At 37.5% G+C, this 10984-nt stretch overlaps 1 long non-coding RNA gene across 1 annotated transcript; it reads right to left on the bottom strand.

Moving 5' to 3' along the window:
* Positions 1-368: 368 nt before the first annotated feature.
* On the bottom strand, positions 369-3868 carry LOC108978481. The gene is made up of 3 exons (XR_001994117.1): positions 3605-3868; positions 1306-1373; positions 369-896 (listed from the first exon to the last, which is right to left on the bottom strand). It is a non-coding gene; the product is annotated as an uncharacterized LOC108978481 (long non-coding RNA).
* Between the last annotated feature and the right edge of the window lie 7116 nt (positions 3869-10984).

The raw sequence follows: 10984 nt of genomic DNA, 5'->3' as shown, positions 1-10984 counted from the left end.
CTCAGGATTGATGATGAATGATCTTGCATCATCTTAATTTTTTTCCGCGTCATCGTTGGAGATGATTGGAGTTCTTTCTAYATCCTCAATAATTGTTCCGTCTTTGTTGTGATTGGTATAAACATCTTTTTTATTATCAAAAAAGTAATACTCATTTTCCGTGTCAGTCATATTGGTGTTTCTCTTAAGTAATGGTTTTGCTCTGATGTTCTCTTCTTCTTTTGACTCATCATCTTCGGAGGTAGCACTATCAACTGAGAAAAGGCCTTTGTTTTTGAGCCCACCCCATGGCTCATAAGACTTTAGATCAGAATCAGCAATGTTTTTTTCTAKGTTCTTTGGTGGTTAGGGAAGGTGACGACGGYTTCTTTGCGTGGTTGGCGTGCTTCAGTTGTGCACCTAATTCATTGGTCCCGCTCTGTAGCCGCTTTAGGTGTTCACAAACGAATCGATCTGCTGAACAGGGCAACTGTACGGTCTCTCTCATACTCTGTTGTAAACGAGCGAAATAGCCTTCCTGAGAAGCACTTGATGCATATACATTTGAATGCGGTTCAGTGATCCCTGTGTACGCCAGGAATTCTTTGCCCAGTCGTTCCAACGCCTTCGAAAAGTCCTCATTATAAAACCCATTGACGCTTTTACCTTCGATATACGACTGTAGATTCTCTCTCTCTCTCTCTATAAAAATTTTTGGACATAAATTTTCTGAATCTTTTTTTCGTCAAACTGGAGCATCGGCACAAGAGAAATTTTTCCAATGAATTCTAGGCAATGGTTCCTTTGTTGAAAAATGTGATGGAAACACCTCATTAATTTTTGTAAAGATATTTGAAGCCTGTTTCATCTCTCTGAATCAACCCAAGGTGCCCTATATAAGGTCAAACGTTGCCATTCTATCAATAATAAAATAATAATTAAATATGGATAGCTTTATCAAATTGCCACCATTGTAAAATCGTTCAAATTTTCCACTTACAGAACTTGACCAAAATTTTCCTCTATTATAACTAATTAATAGAAGAAAATTAAGATCAATGAATACTCCAGAACCCAGAAAATTTTCTAGAAAAATATGAACGAACTGGATGATTTTCAACGAAAATTCGCGATAGAAATAATGAAAAATCATCAAMAGAATGTTATGGAATTTCCCACCAATTGCAATCAAAACTGGAATAATTATTACGAGTTATTAAATTGAATTTGTTTGTAAACGCGCTGGGATCCTTCACTAATTATTTTTGGGTATAATGAGAGTTAAATAGTGAAGATCAGCCTACTAAAAACTCTTCTTCTACATACCTCATTCAAAATATTGATAACTTCTAATTTGACACCTTCAGAAGTCATGGCTGCAGTGATTTTGATACCTGTAAAAAAAAAAAATAAAAATAAAAACGATCAGATTACTCATACATATATAGAGCGATGATAGCAACCGGTCTTCTCTAATTCTAGCACCTGTTAAATATTCTCTTACCTTGGAGCTATTATTTGCAATATCTTCTGTTCTAGAAAGGTAAATGTAGAAATTCATAAAAATCTGAGATGATTAAGGGGTAAAAAATGAAAAAATACTGATTCATCCGCTGCAAAGAAAATCAATATTATGATGAATGCAGTGAACTGTTTGAAGACCTGCATCTTGGGGTTTATAGTGATGGCTTGGCTATTTGATTGCAACAACTTCTAGTCAGGTCCCACTTTTCTCATTTATTCACATATATCACTTAAAGGAAATCATTATTCAATAGACATTTGGTGCGACATAAAAGACAGGGTCACATATTAATTTTATCATTATTAGTTTCAATACTAAGGGAGAGTGGGACGGAATAGATGTATTTGCACTCATCTCAAATGTTGAAGATTCATGAATAATTGGGGAAATGTAGTAATTACTCTTTCGAAAAAAAAAAACTCTTTCTTCCATGTGATAAACTGAAGTGCCAAATACGCGACACGAACATTTCCGCGAACATTCCGCAATCTTGTTCGCAGCTTCGGCCATAAACCATACGAACTTTTGGCCGAACATTAGTTCTCTTTCAGACAGCGATGAATACGGACAACAATTGTGCTGCAGCAATATTGCTCGCTGTGGAAATTAAGCGTAGAAAAAAGAGAGAAGATCGCAAAAAAAGATTTTGGTGCAAAGAATGGTTTAAAAAACGAGCAGTTCTTGGACAAAGTGAGCTTATTAAAGAACTGGGATTCACGTCACAAAATGATTTTACAAATTACGTTCGTATGAGCAAGGCAACATTTGACCACCTTTTAAAAAATTTTTGCCACTCATAAAGAAACGGATACAATAATGAGAGAAGCGATTCCAACTCATCACCGCCTTGCTCTAACTTTGCGCTTTCTAGCTAGTGGTAATAGCTTTGAAGACTTAAAATTTTTGACAGCAATGTCGCCCCAAACGACTGGGAAAATAGTTACAGAGACTTTTGATGCCATAATAAGTCAATTGAAAGATTTCATTAAGGTAATTATTTATTGATTAAATTATTTGTTTTCAACTAAACAAGAAAAGGTTCATGTGTACACATGTATGTCTGAAAATTATTGGTTTTTTGAAGGAAAAATAAAAATAAATTATTCATCCGTTTCAAACGATGCATTTTTGTAAGTTTTCTACCGAGCTCAAATTAATGGATGATGTATCTTCAACGATTCGTACGTTTTGTCTGAGTTGAGGTGACATTTTACTACTGTTTATGGACGAGCCGCTACTTAAAGGAGTCGGAACTCTTATTGTATAATTCTGCATGTGTTGGGGCACCGCGTACTTAAGTTGCGTAGACGTRCGCATTGGGTATTGCGGAATGACATTTGGTGTTAATATTTGACTTGGGTTAAAAACATTTTGAAGCTTCAAGTGCAAAGAATGCATAAAATTTAGCAAAAACTACTCGAGAAAAATATTGTAATTATTTTAATACAGTGGGAGCAGTTCTGTGGCAGAACAATATATTAAATATAAGAAAGTGAATCATTTACGGAATAAAAACACAATGAGTGTTTGTGTTCACAAAAAAAAAAAAAACAAAAAAGAAACAATAAAATTTTGACTTTCTTTCTTATCTCAAATGTGTTTGTATTTTCATCCTGCATTGTGGTAACGCTTGCCAAAGGTTCTTCTTGATCTTTCAAAAATCATAGCAAATAATAGCACCAAAGAGTAGGAACATATTCATCGTCAGCACCAGCACCAGACTTCAAACTATCTCTCTTTTTTTTTTATTCACGCTTTTCACGATTCACTTATTTTATGGCATCAGGATAATCATTATTCTTTTTAATTCTATTACAATAATCTTTGCTTTTTACTTTCCACAATGATGGCAAAGATTTATACATTTCAAAAAATTCACTCAGAAATTTTTTATTGTCCATTTTACTTTTCCGTGACAAAGCAATGAAAATTAAATAAACTTGTGAAATTTAAAGGTATTTGATGAAACGTTTTGTAATTTGAAGCATAATAGTATTATTTCCAATGGAAAATGATTAAAAATATTTAATGATTGAGAGCTAACAAGCTTAAATCCTTTATTGGATATTCAAAGGTCAAAAGTCAGTTGTTCTAATTTACTTTAAAAAGACTTAAATAGATGCTCCATATAATATATAACCACTATATAGTAATTGTTATTTGTACTAAATGTTGGATGTTTTAATTTAAAATGCCCGAAGATTCTTATTTTGTTCGATCTGGCCATAATAAAATGTTATAAAAAACCYTTATTTTGGGGCACTCTCACACTGGAATAGGTTAGCACTATCTTGCAGAGTGGGTTGTAGCTATTTTTTTCCTTTCTCCAGAAAATAACATAACGCTGTGGTTATACGATCAAGAACATAAGCTTTAAGCTGCTTACCTAAACTGATTTAAATTGCAAGACTCTTGCAATCAATCACTGTTAAAGATTCCTTTGTAATAGAAACCGCTTAAAAGTTTTAAATATATTGCATGGAATTTATAATATAATGGATTGATATCACATGGAAAACATGACAATATATTCATATTCTATGGCAATTTTTTGCAAACTTATGTGAACAGCTTATGTTATTCTTATGTTAATTGTCAATTTTCATCACGATTCTAATAAAAAAATTGATAGGAAGTGAGAGTATGCCAGTAGAAATACGTGAATGCGTTGCAAATTAAAAACAATGTATTGTTCGTGTAACAACAGAAAATACATATTGCCAGGAAAGTTGTAATGCCAGTGTTCGTTGTTTTATGAAAATTGGGAAGATAATAGGGGCATTCTCTTGCTCTTACAAGATTGCAGATTGCAAAAACACTATACCGAAATATACAAAGGCAGGAGAGCACCCATTGCAGAATCTAGTAATATGTGACCGGCTGATTCGGTAAATTTATTGTGAATGACTATTATGCAAAACTTTTGTGAATGACTCTTTTATCGAATATTGTGATTGAATAAATAACAAAACAAAACAAACTGCGAAAGATTAACAAATCTATTTTTTTTTAAATGCCACAAACTTCTGAGAAACAAAAACTTGTTAATTTTATAATTGAAGAAGCTGCTCTAATATATTACTATATCTGGATGATAATTGTTTATTTCACTTTTTAACCATATCTATATGTGGCCATATCTACTTAACTTTATCTTATATACCGCCTCACTCGGATATATCTGTTTATATGCAGCATGCTTCATTAATAAATAATCAATGGCTAATAATACTGATTCCATGATTGGTTTGGGGATTTCAATTTACCGTGCGTATCATGGAAATCTATTGATGATCACGCCATTCCTATTAGTACTCGCTTATGTTTTAACGAGTTTTTAGAKGAAATGGTGGGGGTGGGTCTTATCCAAATTAATTTAATTTCAAACGAGTTTGGTAAGTTCTTAGATTTAGTTTATGTTGATAACGTTTCAATGTTCTCCGTTGTCCGATATGATCCTTTGGTTCGGCCAGAGGACCCGTATCATCTGGCTCTGAAAATTGACATCGAAATCATAGCTAACTTTGCTCATATTAGGTTGTCAAAAAAGTCTTGCGGTATTTTTTTATTGAATTTTCAATTGTTCATAAAAATTTTTTTATGATGGTACGGCTGCTACGGTCTGTTTCGACCAATTCAGCGATTTTATCGCAATTTTCGATGACAGGCCTTCCGGAGTGTGGCGCATCTTCGACCACCTCTACACCAGAACGAAAACGTTGAAACCATCGATGTGCGGTGGAAATGGAAACTGTATCGGGTCCATAAACTGCACAAATTTTATTGGCGGCTTGAGATACATTTTTGCCTTTATCGTAGTAGTACTGTNATGGAAACTGTATCGGGTCCATAAACTGCACAAATTTTATTGGCGGCTTGAGATACATTTTTGCCTTTATCGTAGTAGTACTGTAAAATATGCCGTATATTCTCTTTATTTTGCTACACGTTTGCGACGCTATAACTCACGAACGACTTAAAAGGAACGACAATCAATCAAACACGTTTTAGCGCGTGAAATGAGCTTTCCAAAAAGGTTTAGCATGATCCGATGTGACGAATAAATCTAGAACTACGCGCTCTCAGGGCCAACTAGCGAAAATACCGCAAGACTTTTTTGTACAAGACCTTTGTTTGCGGTTCGGATTAATTACGATGGCAATATTTAGTGCTTCCCACTTTAATGAAACAATTTTTGATATGGCTTTATATAAGCTCATACTTACAAAACCTAAAGAAATAATCTAACTGCCATAAATAAGTACAAATGTAATTTAGTGTATTTAATTGTTTTTATTTTCATATTTTTTTAAGTTTCGTACATAGCCACTATTTGTTTCATTTCTAATTCTAACATCTTGCATTTTTCCTCAGTTTCTATTTTTATTTTCAATTCTATGTCTAATTTTTTTGATTCAATATCTAACTTTCTTTCCTGAATTTTCTTTTCCGCTTCGGATTTATACTTGTCAAATTCCCCCTTCTTCCATTGCAATTTTTTCTGCTTGGATGGCCGCCAATTGTCCACTGGATAATTCCGGAGGCCGATTGGACCATTGTTATGTTGATACCGGTGTGGAGATTGGTGCGATCGAAGGTGCGGCATTTGATGTCGCAGCAGGTACACATTCTTCTTCCGAGAATTCTACTTCAAATTCTAGTGAAGGACTAACTGGACATAACTGAGGTGAAGGAAGGTTACTTTCAACCAGTAACGGCTGCATGGCCGGCAACCGCTTCCCAAATATTTAATTCAGCTTGTCGTAATATGGACACATTTTAAATTTTTTTGCTGAAATTAGTAAAAAATGTTTTATTTACAATAAATTTAAAATAGCTGTGTGATACTAACCTTCGATGGTTCTGCCGTCAGCTTCATCTTGTAGTCCTGTACCCGTTGACGCGAGCCAGTTATTGGCTTTACGGAACTGGGCCTTCAAATGTCGAAAAGGCAAAAATGGCTTTATGTTCAGTAGAAAAAAGTTTGAAATTCCTAGAGAAAATATGAAAAATTGATCGGACAGCATCCTTCTGAAAGCGTTAAACAAGTGAATGACTAACTAAGTTTGGAAAATAATTGTGCAACAAAGACAAGTGGTGTTAGTGAAGTGTGATTTACACTAGTGGCAGTCGGGGAAGTGCCCAGGGCGGCAAATTTTGTAGGGCGGCAAAATTTGGAAACTAAAACAAAAAAAAAGTGAGCTGTCAGTTGACAGATGGCAGATGTGAAACATCAAAACTATTTTATAAAAGTAATAGCAGAGAACGTATATTTATAGAGAAAGTTCTTGAACAGATTCTGGGAGGACATTACGCCCCATTATATACGCACCCTTTCATTGCTCTAAAAGCAGCTAAAGGTTTCTGAGTTTCTTTACTCTGTTCGCAGAATGCGATCAGACCTCACTCAGTAAAAGTTTCTCTAGTCCTGTTACTATACTTATTTGCGCATTTACATTCTATAGTACCGTAATATATGCCGCCAATGCGTCGACTACTTCAAACCTATAAAATATTAGCACTACAACATACGCAATTACAGTGACATAAAAAATACAAGCATAGCGCTCCGACACATACATACATATTTATTTGCAGACCTTTAAAAAAGAATTGATAACATGTTAAAATGCCAAGCCGTCGCACATATACACGTAAGCATGTAAACAAATTTGCATCAACCATACGCATAATGCTTGTAAATTTATCTACTCACAACTTTGTATGCAAATATATACACCCATTGTTTCATACAAAAACTGCGTTGTCATGGACAACCAATGGCCGAAACTCACATTTTGTCAAAGAGTGAATGTGTCAAAAAGCCGACGCGGCGACAAGGAGTCACAACATTGTGTTGTTGTTACAAAATCCGAACTGTACCGAAAACACAAACGAACGATCGCCAATTTCCACTGCTTCCCTTGCCGCTGTAACAGCTTCTCCAACGAACCAGCGTAAATATGTTCATGTATGAGCTTGCATACATATCGGCACAGATTTTTGCAAACCGCGAAAAATATTTTGCACATTCCTTGACAAATAGAGTCAATCCCAGTTATGTGCCACAATCAAAGATACAGATGTTTGTGGTTTATAAAAATAAAAATATAATATGACACATAAACGAGTGCGAATACTTAAGCGAGWGGTACTTAAAACAATAATTAGTATTTCATAAAACAAACCGTGAGATGCAGAAAGATATGGGCAGTTAAGAGGGATGATTTTAAATAAAAATTCACCCTAAACTAATGTTTAATTAATAAGAAGTAGACATCTTCGTTTGGAGAAGATGGWGTCATATGTAGAAGTTCACGCAAGTGAGGAAAGTTCACTGATCGCCATTCACTTGAGAGTGGCCAGAAACGATTCTTTTACATATGGCTCAAGTAGCTCATGTCTTCCGGTCTTTGACCACGTTTCCTGTGGGAAGCCTAAGAACATCCGTTTGAAGGCGAGCTAACGCGAGAAGGCGAAACATCCGATGCATAGATTTGTGTGGTGGGTTTGGGACCTGCCACGTATAAAAACCACCCCCAATGAAAACTAGGACATGCATCTGGAATGTCTGGCCTCTTAATTGGGAAGCTGCCGCTGCCCAGCGGCTTGATGTCCTCGCGATGGAAGGGCCAAGGACTGAGACGAGTAGGTCTTTGTGACATTTACTACAGTGGACATATAAAGGAGCGCAAGTTCCGTGTGGGAGAGAGAATCCGTCGCCGAGTACTATCATTCACGTGGATGAACGTCTAGCCACAATCCGCGTCAAAGCGAGGTTATTCAACATATCGCTGATTTGCGCCCACCCCCCGACGGAAGAGAAGGACGATGTGACCAAAGATACCTTCTATGAGCGCTTGGAGCACGCCTAAAAGAGCTGCCTCCGCCACGTTGTCAAAATCGTGCTTGGCGACTTTAACGTCAGGGTGGGCAAAGAAGGTATCTTTGCACTACAGTCGGTAAATTCAGCCTCCATGAAACACGGAACATGCCCAGATGGGTTGGTTAGTACTAGATTCCAGCACAAGAAAAAACATCTAGTTACCTGGATGTCTCCGGATCGAAAAACCACCAACCAGATCGATCATGTTGTGATAGACGGAAGACACGTCTTGTTGCAGCCAAGATTCGCAACCGCCTCTGTGCAGCAAAAAACATACACCACCAAACACAAGGAAATTTCGACATCGAGAAGCTGCAATCACAACAGACAGCCCAACGATTTTCTACTCGGCTTGCACTTCTGCTCTCTGAGAGCACTCGTTAACAGCTCGGTTTATGGGAACTGTGTGACGGYATTTCAAACTCCTTACGAAATGTGTGAGTACGAAGAGCTTGATAAGTTGGCTGACAGGGGTAATGGTCGAAAATTCTGCAAAAAATGCGGCGGCTAGCAGAAGGTTTCAAGACCGGAGCATACTCTTGTCGAACCTCCAAATGTGATGTAGTCACCGATGCCCAAAGCRTACTTAAATTATGGGGGAAACACTTCTCCAGCCTGCTGAAAGGCAGTGAACGCACAACGAAAGGAGAAGGCGATCCCGATTCCCCAATGGATGACGATGTAGCAGACGTTCCATTGCCCGACCATGAAGAAATTCGAATAGCAATTACCCGATGGATTACCGGCCGAGCTATTCAAATACGGCGGCGAAGAACTGATAAGGAGCATGCATCAGCTTCTTTGTAAAATATGGACGGACGAAAGCATGCCCAACGATTGGAATTTAAGTGTGCTCTGCCCAATACACAAAAAGGGAGCCCCCCCAGTTTGGGAAAAAGCCTCCTCAATATCGCGTATAAGGTTCTATCGAGCGTATTGTTTGAAAGATTAAAGAACACCGTCCAAAAACTGATTGGGCCTTATCAGGGTGCCTTAAGACCTGGCAATTCAACAACCGACCAGATATTCACCATGCGCCAAATCTAAGAAAAGACTCGCGAAAGAAGAATCGACTTACACCACCTTTTCGGCGAAGCTGATTTCGACAGCACGAAAARGAGCTGCTTTTATGYCGCGATGTCTGAATTTGGTATCGCCGCAAAACTAATACGGCTGTGTAAATTGACGTTGAGTGATACCAAAAKCTCCGTGAGGATCCGGAAAGACCTCTGCGAGCCGTTCGATACCAAATAGGGTTTCAGACAAGGCGAATGCCTATCGAGGGCAAGACGAAATATCTCCTGTCGTCAAACAAACAATCGTCGCACTCGCGACTTGGCTCTCACGTCACTATTGACACTCATAACTTTAAAGTTGTAGATAATTTCGTATATTTGGGAACCAGGATTAACACCACTRACAATGTCAGCCTRGAAATCCAACGCAGGATAACTCTTGCCAACAGGTGCTACTTCGGACTGAGTAAGCAATTGAGAAGCAAAATCCTCTCTCGACGAACAAAAACCAAACTCTATAAGTCACGCATAATTCCCGTCCTGTTATATGATGCAGAGGCTTAGACAATGACAACAACTGATGAGTCGACGTTGCGAGTTTTCGAGAGAAAAGTTCTGCGAAAGATTCATGGTCCTTTCTGCATTGACCACGGCGAATATCGCATTTCAAGGAACGATGAGCTGTACGAGATATAWGACCACATTGAGACAGTTCAGCACATTGAGACAGTTGATGTTGTCCGAATGGACGAAAATACTCCAGCTCTGRAAGTATTCGACGCAGTACCCGACGGGGGAAGTAGAGGAAGAGGAAGTCCTCCCCTCCGTGGAAGAACCAAGAGGAGAAGGACATAGCTTCGCTTGGAATATCCAATTGGCGCCACGTATCGAAAAAAAGAAACAACTGGCGCGCTGTTGCTAACTYGACAGTAATCGCGTAAGTGGAGTCTACGCCAATAAAGAAGAAGRAGTGGAACAAAGATACACTGTTATGAAGACAACACGTTCTCTTATTTTCATTGGGATAACTCACATATTGGGCACTATATGTGGTACAACGAAGTTCAAAAATGTTTATAGTAAGTATATGATTGTTATTGACATACATACCAGAGAACTGCAATGAGTAATAAATTTTTGTTTATAATCGGGTATTGATCAGTTAGTCTGTCTAATTCTGTCAGTTAGATCCATGTACACGAATATAACCGTTTGTCTTTGAATCAGCGATAGAGAACAATTTTGAATCACCAGCGACAAGATTATACATGCACGGAGAAATGAGATCGAAAAAAATCAAAAAGTTTTGCGAGCATGGATCGGTATGCGCACAAGCCCGTACACGAGTAAATCGGAATCGCACGCCAATCGATCGCGTGTATGCCCACTTTTAGCGCAAAATACCCAAAATGATGCATACTCATGCTTTAATGATTGAAATGATCGACAGCGTTAGGTTTCTATATAATACCCTAAACACTGATTTACTGGTCTACGTCTGTTCTATTTCAAATACATATGTATGTTATATGTATAATAGAAATTCCATCGAGTACATACATACAGCAAATGTATGTA

Source organism: Bactrocera latifrons, unplaced genomic scaffold (assembly GCF_001853355.1).
Source record: "Bactrocera latifrons isolate USDA-ARS-PBARC rearing strain unplaced genomic scaffold, ASM185335v1 scaffold_1228, whole genome shotgun sequence".
Taxonomy (NCBI): Eukaryota; Metazoa; Arthropoda; class Insecta; order Diptera; family Tephritidae; genus Bactrocera; species Bactrocera latifrons.
The sequence above is the reverse complement of the archived record's forward strand: the minus strand, read 5'-3'. Positions and strand labels throughout refer to the sequence as shown.